The sequence below is a fragment of the Suricata suricatta genome, chromosome 15, assembly GCF_006229205.1.
Source record: "Suricata suricatta isolate VVHF042 chromosome 15, meerkat_22Aug2017_6uvM2_HiC, whole genome shotgun sequence".
Lineage (NCBI taxonomy): Eukaryota > Metazoa > Chordata > Mammalia > Carnivora > Herpestidae > Suricata > Suricata suricatta.
The window spans coordinates 12420210-12436732 of NC_043714.1; positions in this window are offsets into that span (position 1 = coordinate 12420210).

A 16523-nucleotide genomic window follows, 5' to 3' on the forward strand; every position below is an offset into this window, starting at 1 on the left:
GGTACCTTTAGCCTCCTCTTGGAAATTATGGCTTTTGTATATGTCATTATTAAGAGCTTGGATTTCTTTTAAGGTGTTCCTAGAATGGGAATTACAGTTGAAGGGGCTGAACTTGAAACCAGTGGAGGCGGGAGCTGATTATGAGGAGAGTCATTGGCAGTTACCCGAGCCCTGTCCTGGCTCTGGCCCGTGCTCCGGTCTGTCCTCTGCTGTGCCCCGCGGGGCTCTGCATTAAGATGAATTGTCCTCCGTGCACCTCTCAGAGCTCTCAGTGACACACGACTGTTATCAACCCCACTGCTCATTCTTGATGTCATTTCCTGGATTTTGGATGAACCTTGACACCCATGGACCTTTGATTCCATCCTGTCCAGTCCCTTCTCTGGAGACAATAGACCAGGGTAACACATGTCCCTGCAGAAATATCTGGACCAGGAAGCCTGAAAGCAGTTTTTCTTTATATAAAGCTTTACATGATTTACCAACTCAGTTCTCTATACTCATGTATTGGGGAGGGGGAAGAAAAGAAAGGTTAAATTAGACACTTTTCTCCTAGAAAATTGAACGTGTATTATGCATGTGGACATATTTATTTATGATGTACCTTCTTCCATTTACTGGACTTGTGGTAGCTTTCATATCTTTTTAAAGTGCCAGATAAGATTTTTATATCTGCATCCCAAATGTCTAGCCTAGTGCTGGGTATATGGTAGATACTCAGTAAACGCTTGTTAAATCAAATTGAATTTTAAAATAGTGCAGAGATGGTTTATAGGAAGGAAGTGATCATACCAGATGTCTGAATGCAACAGGATCTTATCATTGGGCCATTAATTTGTCTCTGCGCTTCCTAAATTCAACAGTCTTCCCTTTGTAATAAATTGTCCATGATTTAGTTTCTGACAGAATAGCATATAAACCTTTGAAAGTAAAGGAATATAAAATTTATCTTAACAGGCCAAATATAAAGAAGCGGTAAAACATAGTGGCCAGTATCTTTGACTGTGTTTTTCTTTTCTATTTATATAAAAGAAGATGCAGAAATACTTTTAAAGTGAATAGGTCTGATTTCCACACTCTGAATGGTAGATGGCACAATAATACTACACTGTATTTCAATGATGGAATTCTCTATAGACCAGAGATAATGCTGTCTAGGAATCCTCTATGTATATTCCAATTTAATGTAATGGGACTTGTATAATTTAAATGAATGGATTCCTATTAAACTATCACTTTCAAATATTAGTATTCCTGGCAAGTTCCCAGTGCCAATCAGTTCAGAAACAAGTACCGGGACCCAGCTAGTCTTGGTTTCTGATTTACAGAAACAATCCCAACATGAGGAGGTACCACTGACAATTAGTCAATCAGTGATGGGTGGATTAGGAGCCTGACTTGTGTCCTTACGTGTAGAGAAGCCAGTTCACTTCAATACAAGATTGAGACCCAAGGTAAGCCGGGGGGGGGGGGGCGTGGGTGGCTCAGTCTGTTGAACGACCAACTCACTCTAGATTCGACTCAGGTCATGACCCTGGGTCATTGTGGGATCAAGCCCTGTGTTAGGGGCTGAGCATGAACCTGCTTGAGATTCTCTCTCCATCTGCCCCTCTTCCCTACTTGCACGCACTCTCTCTCTCTCAAAAAAAAAAAAAAAAGATTGAGACACAAGGGAGCTTTCTTGGGGGGAGCTAATGGAGCTAATGGAAAATAAGTCAGTGGCCTTTGTCTGCATTTAGAATATAGATTAGAATAAAAATGCTTGGACATATGTTTTCTACTTTTTTTGCTTTTTAGAAAATTTATTAATGAATATTTCTAAATTCCTTACAGATTTCTTTTCAGAAAACATCAAATAGGAAAGAATGAAAGCACAGTTTCAATGTATTTCAAGTCAGGCATAAGAAATCCTGAAGTATTCCTTCACCACATATTAAAATTTTGTTGGTGGATCTCCATAGCCTAAAGAGGAAGTACAAAGCCAAAAAAGCAGGTTCAAAGAGAAGAGAGGTGGGGGATAGGTGGGCGATGGGTGAAATAGTCAATGGGATTAAGGATGCACTTGTCAAAATGAGCACAGGCCGATGTATTGAATTGTTGAATCTGTATACTGTGCACCTGAAACTAATACAACACTGTATGTTAACAATACAATACTGGAATTAAATATATATATATATATATTAAAAAAAAAAAGACTTCCAGTCTTAGTTTATATAGTTCCTCCTGGAATCCTCTGAGTAGAATAAATCTTTCCACTTGATTTATGCTTCCAGTGTCTGTGGTACCACCACATTATTTCTTGAGGTGTATGTTTCTGTTCTACACATGAGATTGTAAATTCCCAGAGAGCACAGTACTTTAACCAGAGAACGCAGCTTTTATTATACATAGTCCAGTTCCTTGCTCATAATAGATACTCCGAAAATATTTATTGAAGTGAATTTATTTGAAAAGCTTTGACAAAAACGATCTTTCCTCATTCAGCATTTCTAACTGAATTGCACAAAATATATCATAATAAAAATTATGAACGTCAAGCACCCCACTCAATAGGAGTTCATGAACGGATATGTCTTTCTATTCTGAAATTTTCCTATAAAAATTGAGTCCAAGAAATCTATGAATTGCATAGTTAGGATTCATGAGAGGACTCAAAGTTTTACCCTTCCCAAAATACACAAACACATACACTTTTCCCTTTTGGGTCATGTTCCAATATTTACATCAGCTTGTTGTGAGTGGACTTGTAAATGGATCCTTGGATTACTTCTCTTTCTAGAAATTCATGTGGCCTCTCTTCCTCCTCACACTTTAGGAATTCCAGCAAGACCAGGCTTGGTTTGAAGGAAAAGGATGCGAAGGCTTCAACAGAATGATTTTGTTCCTTGAATTTGTTTTTTTGTATGCTCCAACTCCATATCACACGGTGGGCCCTTGCAGACCTAATCAGGACATGTGTACAGAGAACTATATTCTTGTCTAGGACATGGGGAGTATAGTAGGTTCTTGGCTCATATAAGTAAATTAAATAATTACAACAATAATAATTTTAATAAATAATTTTTATTTATTATAATTTATCTTATATAATAAATAAAATTGATTTGGTGGTAAATAATTAGTAAATTAAATGAGTAAATTACAAAAGTAAGACTGACTCTTATTTTTATAAGGTTTAATATCCAACAAAAATGCATTAGGGGAGCCAATAGGTATGTCGGGCAATCTTCCTACTTAATTGTAAATTCACTGGGACTCCAAGACAGTGTAATGCCCAAGTCGCAGTATCGAGACCACCAGGGAGACCGAGTCACCCATGCAAAGGGCTTTATTGCGGGCTTATAAGCTCGGGCTCACAGCCTTCACCAGTGCAGTGGATCCATGCTGAGAGCCCTGAACATGGCGGGGTAGGGTTTATATGGGGTCTGGGAAGGGGGAGTTACAAGAAATTGTGACATAGATACAGTGATCCAATCATAATGGTACAACAGTATTGGCAGCAACTTTAACCATACACATTGTTCAGAGCGTTCGTTACTTTTGATGGGACCCAATCACAATATTTAGAGTAGTTTTGAAATTAACCAATTACAGAGCGAGCCCAGGGTCTTGTTCGGCGACTAACGGGTTAACTTTAACATTAGGTAACAGGGTCCTATCTAAAGTTCCCATCTGCAGGCCTCATCTGAGGAATGTGGAGAGTGGTAGCTGGCCTTTCCTGATTGGATACCGCGAGGTGGTCTCTCCTGCTCTAGGCAATGCGTAACTGCCTGGTAGTTTTGGGGAAACTGAAACTTAGGCCTTCTAGTTCAGAGGGGAAACTTAAAGCCTGTTATGGCGTATGTTTGGTTCAGACTCGTATTCTTACAACAGTAAGGTGCGCTTTGGAGTTAGGCTGACTTGAGTTTGAATCCTGGTTCCCTGTCTTGCAACATGGCTTTGGACAACCTGGCAACTTCTGAGTTTCGGTATTACAATCTATAAAAATAGGAATATTGACACATATCTTTAGAGAATATTCATAAGCTTCTATTTCACAGCTTTAAAAAGACATTCTTAAATTTTTCATATAAAATTTAAGATCCCTTTATCCAGTAAAAAATCCTACCTGCTGGTTTCTAATAAAAACTGGATTAAATTTATGTATTAGAAAACTCGGTGTGTGTGTGTGTTTGTGTGTGTGTGTACATGAGATTAAATCTATCCATCCAAGAAAAAAGTTGTATCTTTCCATTGGTTCCCATTAAGAAGACTTTCATTTTTTTCCATAGAATTCGTGTCTTTCTTGATAAATGTGTTCCTTAGCATTTTATTTTATGGTGGTTTTCCTTTATTTCTTTTTTACCAGTTGACAATAAAATATATTCTGATGTGCATTTCCAAGTGCATATTGTGAATGGAGAAAAGCTGTTGACTTTGATATATTTATCTTGTATCCCAGCGCCTTCCCAAATTGCACATTAATTCTACCGGCTACTTTATACTGGAATAGCTTATATTTTCCGATCCTATCAGAAAAAGTAGCTGTTTTATGTTTTCTTTTTTTCTAAACATTTGTACAGATTATTTAATTTTCATGATTTATTGCATTTACTGTAGACCCTCTAAGACAATGTGAAATAAAAATGGAATAGTGGCCATTCCTTTCACATCTCTGATTTCAAATGAGATAAAGATAATATTGAGTTAAAATTGAGGCTAATGTACCCTCTTGTTTTTTGCTAATTTTCTTCACTTCCTATTTTACACCGTAATTTCATTAGAAGTCAATGCTTATTTATTTATTTATTTAAAATGCTTCCTTAACGTTTGAAAGATGTGATGTGACACGTGAATTTCCTTCCTCAGATTTGTAGATATTGAGGATTTTGGTGGACGAGTTTTTGGTTGCTTACTCAACAGCCATATTCTCCCTTCTCCCTTTATATCTTCCTAATAGAACTCCAATTTATACCTTAACCTGGACAAGGGTGGCCTCTCCCATTCCTAGAGACTGATAGTGTTACCTCTGAGCTAATGAGTGCAATTACCCTCCATATCCTTTCACCAGAGTTTACTCTAAATGCAGGCCTATGGCATAGTCTAATTAATGAGACCTAAGAAGAATCCTTTTATGATTAAACAAAACAAAACAAAACCCAAAAAAACCCCAAAAACAAAACAAAGAAAGCACAGATCTCATGGAGAAAAAGCTTTTACACTCCTGCCTTCATTCCTGCTTGTCCTGCTTGACCTCTTGTGTGAGGACATGGTTCCAGGAGCTGCAGCAGCCATATTACTACTGTGAGGCAATGGAGAATAAAGACACCGAAGAGTCAGTGTTCTAAGGATGGTAGAAGAGAAGGTTAGAAAACAGCTTGGCACAGATTCCGGGCAACTGAATCCGTGTAGCTGCTGATTGTATGCCTTCTTGTTCTGTACAAAAATGCTCTATTTGTTCAAAATCCAAAATCCTGCCGGACCCGGTCCCTGGCTTCCTCTCCTCTTACAGCTTTTCCCTATCACACTGGGCTCCAGCCTCACTGGGCTTCTTGCTGTAATAAAACACAGCAAGAATAGTCTCAATTCAGAACATTTACTCTCACTTTTCCTCCTGCTTTGCTCAGCCGCCCGAGGCATGTGTGGTGACCCCTGACTCAGTTCAGGTCTCTGCTTGCTTGTCACTTCAACAGAGTATTTACAAGAGCAGCTCCTATCGTGTTTTGGTTCCTTAGCCAGTTTTATTTTTCTTCAGGAATCTTCTCCATATGAAAATACATACATTATGTATGTATTTTATTTACTATCTTCCCCCAACATAATCAGAGCTTCATGAAGGCAAAAACTGTATGGCTAGATTTATTGTTGTATCTGAAGTACTTGGAAAAAATAACTTATGTACAATAAGGCAATCAACACATAGCTGTTGAATAAATGAAAGTATGTTTGTTATGAAGTTACTCTTTTTCTCTGCCTGCCCTCTTCGTGAGATCCCTTGAATTGCTTTTACTTTTCTGGTTTTCTCTACCTCAATGGACACCAGTGTTCCTACCCTCAGCAATGCTAGCGTTTACTCAAATAGTTTGGTACTCTTAATTCTACCCTATATTAGACTTTCCCTTGTGGTGTATCTCTTCATCTTTTCAATTTCAAGGCTCTTTATTAAGCTATTTATTTTTTTCCTTTCCTTGCCTTTCCTTACCTTGCCTTTCCTTGCCTTGCCTTTCCTTTATTTAACACATTTTTAGTCAGCTTATCTTTACCCGTTTTTGTAAGGGGCAAAGTCCATTGCTCACCACTGTTTCCTCTTCTCTTTCTACTCAATGTCAGTGTCCTTCAGCTGAAGACCACCAGGAATACACCCATAGTTGAGCAAGTTGAATTTATTTGTGATGATGAGGGAGCTAATACCATCAGAAACCATGGGGAGCCTTATAGGATGTTAGAAAGAATTTACAGAGTTTGGGTTTAGGTTTAGGGATTTGGGGGATGGCTTAAGGAAGTAGATGGCATACTGCAAGGAGCAGGTGTAGTTCCATGATTAGGCATTTTAATAACTCTTATCCTCAACAAGGGTGGATATGAGTCAGGCTGTGGCTGTAATTGGTAAAGTAGCACCCATATCTGCTATGAGCTAGGAAAGGAATATGTCTGCTATTTCCTGGTTTGGACACCATTCATATTTTGTTCTGAGTTCAGACATGATTACAGCATGGCCTTGTTTTAGACATGACCTTCAGGGAGAGGGGTCTTGTGTGATGCTGATGGTGTAAGATTGTTTATGTTCAAATGGAAAAGGCCAACACCTGTTTCTGGTACAGGATATCAGGAGCTGCTTTCCTCTCTCTATTACCCCATCTTTACACATCTCTATTCTCTTTCATTTGTTATTCACTTAAATTGATTCAAGTACTGTATTTTTCTCCTATAGAGAACTTAGATGGTGTAGTTACTGAATTTTGCTGTTCTCCAATGTCTTCCTTTTACTTTGACAAATAAATGGTATAAGATTTTAAGTTTCATTTTTTCCTTTTTTAAAACTTTTTAAATATATTTTTTTACATTTATTTATGTTTGAGAGACAGAGCACAAGTGGGGGAGTGGCAGAGAGAGAAGGAGACCTAGAATCTGAAGCAGGCTCTGGGCTCTGAGCCGACTCAGCTCAGCTCTGACTCAGCTCTGACTCAGCTCTGACTCAGCTCAGAGCCTGATGTGGGGCTTGAACCCACAAACCATGAAATCGTGACCTGAGCCAAAGTCGGATGCTTAACTGACTGAGCCACCCAGGCGCCCCTCATTCTTTCCTTTTAGTAGACAGTAAATGGTATTCCACTGACTTCTCGAGTCGATAGTTGAAAATAGTCACATGACACTTTTATTTTATCCCCTTTGTAGAAAGCTTAGTCTTTGGAAGATATATCCTATTTTTGAAGTTTAAGAAATTTTCACCAGAATTTGTCTGATTTCTTTTCTCTTGTTTTCTTTTCATTCTTAGACTAAAAACTTGTATTTTCATTATTTGTCCAATTAGTGTGATTCTTCAAATGGTTTCTTTTTCTCCTTCTGGAACTCTATTTTTTTTTAATGTTAAACCTTATATATCTGTTCTCTAAGTCTCTTATCTTTTTATGCATGTGTGATATATGTATGTAAATTGTGTGTGTGTGTGTGTGTGTGTGTGTGTGTGTGTGTATTAGTAATTTTTTAACCTTTCCGATTTTTTTGAGTTGATCTTTGGGTCCTAATTTGGATCTCAAACAACCATACTCTCCTTATATTCATCTACTAGATGTCTAATTAGAAAATCGTCTTTATTAGCTGAAGAACATCTTTGTAGTGCTATTGAATCCTTTTAGTGCTTTTTGTTTTTTATTAAAGTTTTCTGTCTTTTCCAGGAACTCTATTTCACTGGGTATATATTCCTGTTTTGGCCATTGGACCCCCTTAAATGGGTTTGTATGTGTGTGTGTGTGTGTGTGTGTGTGTGTGTGTGTGTGTGGTTCTGCTCATTTTCTTTGTCTGTTCATTGTCCAGATATCCTGAGTATTGGTTTTCCATAAATGAAGAAAAGAAAAATGTTGAAGCAGGTTGGTCATTCTCTCCTTCCTGGAAGGAGCTTTCCTGTTCCTCACATCTCCAGTCTCCTTGAAATCTCACTTCAGCACTGGGGACACTCAGCCCACTGGTTCAGCCACTTCTTACTCAGGAAGGCCAGGGTGATGTGACCCTCATGTGGGAAGCTGATTTCACTCTTTTCCTAGGGCTCTACAGGTCTCTGTGGGCCAAACTCATACTTCTTAATGTCAGTCTCTGCTTGAGACCCAGGATGAGGTATTGCACTGGCCATGTCCATAGACCTTTGAATAGCCCAAGGCCTTCCTCACTGCCTACAGACCTAGAAAGTGTAGGTTCTGGAGAAGCTGCCATATTGGAGTAGAGGGTAAGGGAGCTGCACTTCAATTTCCATGTTCCTATAATTCTCTGTGTAATATCCTTCAGAGCACAGTCCTGTCCGTCTAGCTACTCTATTTGGTTGGCAAGTCTACTAGACATAAAGTAAAACTCATAGTTTTTTATACTTTTTGTCAAGATGTTTTAAATTAATTTTATTTATTTACTTACATCTTCAGCAGTGTTTATTGAATAGCTACTTTGGGTTATCAAGCTTCTATGTGCTGAGGATATAGCAGTGAACAAGGCAGGCAGATCTGTGCTCCTGTGGAGTTATACGCCCAGTAACTTCACACCCAACGTAAACGTTCTGCTTTAGCCAAGACCAACTTGCACCTTAAGGGATTAGTACATATTTTTGGTTGATCTGTGAGACTACATCAAATCATTTCAGTAAGCACCCCAGCTTTGACTAGAGCAAAATTGCCTTGTCTTAATGTTTGCTGTGATTTTTAAAATTTCATTTGGACTAAAAATATCTCTATGTTTGGAGAAAAGAATACCATTTATAGAAATAAAGATATATGGAAAAGATATATGAGGTGTCCTTAATGGAGAAATTGAAGAAATGGATACCAAGAAACGTGCTGTTATGTCCTGCTGGGATACAATTAAAGGTGGAAAAAGGAGAAACAGGAAGAGTCTGAATAACGTACAGGAGGCGGCCGTGTGAACACAACTGCTGGAAAAGCATTTGACTAACTATATTAAATGTATCAGTGTGAACTATCTGCAGCCTGTTTCATCATGGGCCGTTACTAATTTGTAAGGGAATTGAACATGACGGGAACTTTGAAAGAGCTGTCCCGGACAAGCATTTAAAGGAGATTCCGTGTGGCTGTGTTCAGAGATCTTTGAGTCCATTATCTCATCTTCAGGTTGGATGTAGCATATTTACTGGAGTAAGAAATTAGAGATATTCTACAGTGATTGCAATTAATATCTTAAAAAAAATCGAGAAAGGGCAAGAAGTTTTCAAGTGATTGAAAACTTGAATTTTCCCAGATTAGTGTTGGAGAAAGTTAGACTTGTACATTTGCAAGTCTGCATCCAGAGGAGAGAAAATAACTAATGTTCCTTTGGTGTCCAATTGCTGTAAAAAGGCCGTCTGCCCACAGACAAGGGAACTAGAGTGTATCTAAGTATTTGTAAGTTGTCACAATAGCATCGTATGTTTAAAAATAAAATGTCTTTTTTCTACCTTTTTAAATCTTTCTAGATTGAATTTGAACTTCAATCACATCAAGATTCCTTTTGAAGTCAAGTGACTAGAATGGATTTTCTCCTATTCAGTCACAAGGCACCTCCCGCCAGATTCCATTACAACGAAATGGTTAATCTGCCCACCATCTGTTTCTTACCTCAAACAGTATTTGATGTAACAAAATTAAATACTATTTATTCATGTAAAATAGTGGAACAAAATAATTACAAAACTCTTTGGAGTTTATTAAAATAGTTTGTGAAGATATTTTTGAATTTAAAAAAAAGCTAATAATCATCAACTCACATTTTCAACCTGTCCATCTCTTATTTTCATGAGAATAACTCCATTATGAATTTAAATGTGATTGATAGGAAAACATATTTTTCAGCAGTATGAATATCCCCTACAGATAGTCAAAAATGTTTACTTTCTTACCTCTTTTACTGAAAATCTGAAACTGTTTCAAATATAAACATGGCTAATGATTTTTTTCCCATTTTTTGGATCCCTAAGTATTTAGAAATATTAATCTCTATGGAGTTTCTTCAGTATTTCTAAATCATGTATGTCCTGGGAGAACTTTCTGCTGAAAGATGTTTGGTGCTGCCTGTCATTCTCAGTATAATTACAGATATATTTTTCCTGAGTCAAATACTGAGGAAGAAGGGGGTATTATTTTATTAGAGTCAGTGAGTTCTTTCCTTTTGCTTATAAAAGTGATTTTTGTTTTGTTTTCTGAGGGGGTGGGAATAAACAAAAATTGGAAAATAAGAAATAGTTTTAAGTTTTTTATGTTTAATTTTTATATTGTTTGTTTTTGAGAGAGAGAGAGACCTTATGCGAGCAGGGGAGGGGCAGAGAGAGAGACACAGAATCTGAAGCAGGCTCTAGGCTCTGAGCCCGATGTGGGGCTCGAACTCACAAACTGTGAGATCATGACCTGAGCCGAAGTCGGACACTTAACTGACTGACCCACCCAGACACCTCAATAGTTTTAAGCTTTTAAGATTTGCTTATATTGTTATTACCACCTTAGTGAAATTTTCATGAATGACTACTTCTTATTTTATGTGGCAATAAACTGATATTGATGAGAAAGAGTCATTAGGGAAATAGAAGGTACTTTTGAGGGTCATATTTTCCTCAAAATATATTGAGAATAGTTCAGGAAAACTTTTTCCCTAATTTTTAAAAATTACATCTAGCTCTATGTAAAACAGAATAGAACATTATGAAATTAACCCAGAGAGCCAAAAGAACAGAATTTGGTGTAATTATTGAGCATAGGCCTAGCTGGCCAACCTGGACCATGCATCATGTACAAAGTAGATCTCAGGAGTATACTGAGTGAGTCTTTCAAATAATTTTCCTATGATTATTGATTTGCCTATGCCATGTGGATACGGGACAAATATAAATGGACACTTGTTTGGTGCAATGTACATTTGCAGTCTGTTTTTCTCAGTTATTTCCCCAGTTCCAAGAGGAAGGTACAGACGTTTACCACCTCAACAGCTGAGGCTTCTGGTCAATATGCAGCTTGTCCAAGCCAAGGAGTGGCCATTTGATTTCCAGTCTCAGCCCTTAACCCAAACACTTGTACTGCCTTCCATGCTTTTATCCCCAGCTCCGCACTGGTTTTCTTATTATTCCAGGGGCCTACGCATAACACTCATTTTCACCCCTACCAATACCAGGCCTGGGAGAGGAAATCATGTCTGTTCAGATGGGCAGGAATACGGATTATAGACTTCTTGAGTTCAGGACATGGAATTGTTTGTCATTGACTTTGCAAGGCCTGGAGCCCTGTGAGCTTATCACATGCACTCAGAAAAAAGGAATGTTGTCCGCGTTAAATCTTGTCTCTACCTTCTCCCCTGTCTACCTGAGCTTCATTTCTTGTTTTTAATTGAAGTTTGGTTGACACATTCTGTTACATTGTTTCTGGTGTGTAACAGCCATTTGACGACTCTGTATGTTATGCTGTGCTCACCTCGAGCGTAGCTACCATCCGTCCCCACACAACCCATTGTAACACTATCAACTATCTTCCCTATGCTGTGTCTTTCGTCCTCATGACTTACTCATTCCATAACCAGAGGCCTGTATCCCTTTCTCCCCTTCACCCATTTTGCCCATCCCCCCATGCCCTTCTTCTCTGGCAATCATCAGTGTTTATGGGTTTGTTTCTGCCTTTCGTTTATTTTATTTTATTTTTATATTCCACGTATAAGTGAAATCATATGGTATTTGTCTTTCTCTGTCTGACTTGTTTCCCCTAGCATCATATCCGCTAGATCAAACCATGTTGTTGCAAAGGGCAAGATCTCATTCTTTTTTGTGGCGGGTGATATTCCATCGTATATGCATACCATGTCTTCTTTATCCAGTCATCTATCAGTGGACGCTTAGCTTGCTTCCATATCTTGGCTATTGTAAATAACGCTGCAATACACAGAGGGGTGCGTATGTCTTTAAGAATTAGTGTTTTGGGTAAATACTCAGGAGTGGAATTACTGGATAATACAGTTCTGTATTTAGTATTTTGAGAAACCTCCATAGTGTTTTCCATGGTGGCTGCACCAATTTGCATTCCCACCAACAGTGTGTGAGGGCTCCTTTTTCTCTATATCCTCACCAACACTTGTTATTTCTTGTCTTTTTGATTCTGGCTATTCTGACAGGTGTGAAGTGATATTTCATTGTTGTTTTGATTTGCATTTCCCTGATGATTAGTAATGTTGGGCATCTTTTTCATGTGTCTGTTGGCCATCTGTAGGTCTTTGAAAAATATGTATTCAGGTCCTCTGCCCATTTTTTAAATCAAATTGTTTGCTTGTTTGTTTGGTATTGAGTGACTTGTAAAAGTTCATTATATATTTTGGAATTAACCCCTTATCGAATGTATCATTTAAAATATCTTCTCCTGGGTCACCTGGGTGGCTTGGTTGGCTGAGTGTCTGACTTTGGCTCCACTCATGATCTCACAGCTCCTGAGTTTGAGCCCCACATTAGGCTCCTTGCTGTCAGCACGGAGCCCACTTCAGTTCTGCTCTCCCTTTCTCTCTGTCCCTCCCCAGCTCCTCCTTCTCTCCTTCTCAAAAATATAGAAAAATATCAAGAAAGATCTCCCATTGAGTAAGGTTGCTTTGTTGTTTTGTTGATGGTTTATTTTGCTATGCAAAATTTTCTTATTTTGATGTAATCCCAATAGTTTATTATTGCTTCTGTTTCCTCTGCCTGAAGAGACATATCTAGAAAAGGCTGCTGTCACAGAGATCACTGTATATATTTTCTCATAGGGGTTTTCTGGTTTCAGGTCTCATTTAGGTCTAATCTATTTTGAGCTTGTGTAAAGTATAAGAAAGTGGCTCACTTTCGATCTTTTGCATGTAACTGTCCAGGAGACTGTCTTTTCCTCATTGTATAAATTTGCCTCTGTTGTAACATTAATTGACCATGTGAGTTTACTTCTGGTTGAGCCTGATTTTTTGAACCTTCTTGTTTAGTTCCAAGTTCATAATCTTACTAATCTTCTATAATATTCATTTAAAATTCTCATGTTGTTCAAATTGGACCTTTAAAGTTCCCAATAGATACTGAGTTTATAAATAACGAGGATTGCCTGGGTATTCTGAAATTTGTTAGTATCTTCTTCCTCCTCTTCTCTGCTCCTCCTCCTCCTCCTCTTCCTCCTTCTCCTCTTCTGCCTCTGCTTTCTCCTTTTTCTTTGCTAGGAAGAGAGCTTGTCAAATGAGTTAGGTCTGAGCACATTTATGGATTCTACACTTTTATTAAGTATGGGTGAGAATCTGTCGAATTCAGTCTTCTCATTTTAGAGATTAGGAAAGTAAAGATCAAAAGAGTTATCCAAGATCAGACATCCAGTTTGTATCACAGATCAAATCTAGGGCTCTATTTATCTTAATACAGCCTTCCTGAATGAGGGATTATATCTAAATGCATTTAGCTCTCATTAAATGCTGCATTTATGCATCAGTGATTCCTTGAACATGATGTTTCAGGTACTTTGCTCACAGGGCTGGCTTCTTGGCTGTGTGGCTTGTGTGGCTGCCCAGGGCCCCGCACTTACTTTGATGCTCTGCAGTTGCCATTTTGAGATTCTTAGTAATTTTGTGAGGAGGGGGAAGAATGCAAGCAGGGGAGGGGCAGCGGGAGGGGGACAGAGAATTTGAAGCAGGCTTGGCACTAACAGGCTGACAGCAGTGAGCCTGATGTGGGGCTCAAAATCATGAACTGCGAGATCATGACTTGAGCTGAAGTTGGACACTCAACCAACTGAGCCACCCATGCACCCCTCTTAATAATTTTTTAACAAGGGACCCACATTTTCATTTTGCATTGGGTGCCGCCAGTTTTGTAGCTGGTCCTGTATGCTAGATACTGGTGACACAGAAGTAAACATTCAATCTTATTTGTTTATTTATTTAGAGGAGCTCCCAGTCTAATGAGGAGCTGGACACATAAAACGCTAGGACTGGAAATGAGGGAGTAAATTAACTTTGCCCAGAAAGAGAAAGGGAATTCCAGGAGAAAACAAAGGAGACAGAGGGATACAGAAATAACCCAATGTTGCAGTGACCAGTGCTAGTGAGTGTGGCAGATAAAGTAGTGGAGTTGGGGAAAGATGTCAAGAGAGAAGAGAGCCTGGAGGATGGGAAGCTGAAAGTAACTGCGTTTGGGTGTATCTGGCATCAGTGAGTGCCTGAACAAGTTCAATGGCACGGGACTGGGAAGCTTGGAGCTTGACTGTGTAGGGTTGATGAGAAGTTGGAAGAAATGCGCAGAGGGAGGGTCAGGATGACCCCAAGCGTTCATTCCAAGTGCCAGGGTAGCTATAAATGCTGTTAACTTAGAGAGGAAGTAGAGGGGGTGCAGGAAGTTGAATATATTGGTGATGGTGTAAATTTGCTCTCCCCCATTTCACCACACTGTTCAGTTTTTTCTGTAAATTCCCAAACTGCAGTGACTTCTACACATTGTCCACCTTTTTCAGACCATCTAGGCTTTTCTGGCTCATCCTTCCACCCTCAACCCTCCACCCTCGCACACTGCATACTTTGATCAAGTGAGAAAACAGAGGCCACCAAACCCCCATCTCCCCACCATCTATCACGATGTCTCCCCTTTTCTACCTCCGAGCCCACCTTTCCAAGGGTGACTTGTCTACTCTTGATCTCATAGCTTCTGAATTCTCACAAAATCTCGCCCTTTCTACTGTATCATTCCTCATAAGATATAAATATGCCTATCTACCATTAAAGAAAGGCACAAAATCCTATGTTCTACATTATGAGAATATTTTAGGATGTTGTTATAAAAACCTATCTCTATGTATTTTGACACTTATCTTTACTTTCTTCCAGTTTACTGTTCAACCCACAAGATACGGTTCCACTCCTGATATTCCACTGAAATGGCTCTTGCATATGGCTTTCTTATTGCTGAGTCTAACATTCACCTTTCATTCTTCATTTGCTGGACTCAACCATTTTCCTCGCACCCCTCATTTTACTAGCTTCCATAGTGCTCTTTTTCATTTTCCTTCCTTACGCCATCTCTGCATGCGATGCCTGCACATTTTCACATGGCAAGGATGACTCCCAGAGGCAGCCTTCTCTCTTGCTCTATCTCTTGCCACCACTGCCCTCTCTCCTCATGCCCTCCGCAACTTAAGTTTATTTCCCTGGCCCAGACTTCCTTCAGTTCTCTTGATCCTCGCAGCCACTTGCCCACTTCCTCCCTGGCTTCCCTAGTGTAAGAATTACAAAGTATAGCCCTCGATCTCCTCGCAGCCACTTGCCCACTTCCTCCCTGGCTTCCCTAGTGTAAGAATTACAAAGTATAGCCCTCGATCTCCTCCCTGTCACCCATGTCAGTGTCTTTGGCCATTTTTCCACCTCTGTGCCATCGAGTTGCTTGGGGCAGAAGCCCGAGAACCTCACGCTCCCCCTCATCTCTCATACCTGATCCATCATCAAATCTTGTAGAGTCTGTCTCCAGCCGGCTCTTGAATGTATTTGCTTTTCTCCATTGCCATGACCACTAGCCTGTGATAAGCCACCACCCCTTGCTAGACTACCGCTGTCTTCTGCCAAACAGACTGCTCTACCACCTCTTCTTCTCCATTTGGCAGCCAGAGTGTTCTTCCAAAGGATGGCACGGGTAGGATACTGACAGGCCCTGGTGTTAATTCTTCCAGCACCTTCCCACTCCAGTTCAGATGCGAAGCCCAAGTCCATAGCTGAGCCTGTCTGGCCCCAGCCTTCCCCTCTAGCCTGCCGTCCTGACCTCCCCTGTCCGCTTTGCTGTAGCCACACTGGCCTCTTCCCTGTCCTGAGAAGCCCCATTCTTTCTACCCTGAGCCTTTTCACATGCTACTCCTCCTGGTGAGCTGCTCTCTGTTTCTAGGGGTCGGCATAATGGCACTTTTTCTAGAGAAGCCTCTCATTTTCTAACCTAAATCCTCCTCCTTAATTTTGTCCTTCATGGCATTTTCATAACTTTAGCTACATGTTCATTTAGTGTGTTGAGTGTACCCCAAACCACGAGAAATCCATGTGCCCCGGGGACTGCTTTCTCACTACTGTGTCCTTTCTCACTACTTGTGTCCCTCACAGAGTCCTTGCGGCAGAGTAGGTCTCTGCTGGTAAATACTTTTCAAATGGGTGAATGAATGAATGGGGTGAGGTTTGGGGATGAGGAGAGAATGCTTACCCTGTTTTTCTAAGACCTTGCTTCTCCGACATGAGGAACCCACACTCGCCTCTTATAGCTAAGCAGTCTGTGTACTAACATTAAGCTGCTAACAAGGTCAGGGAAGTGTTTAATTTGGTCATTTCTCACTTGTAAATAAAGTCGT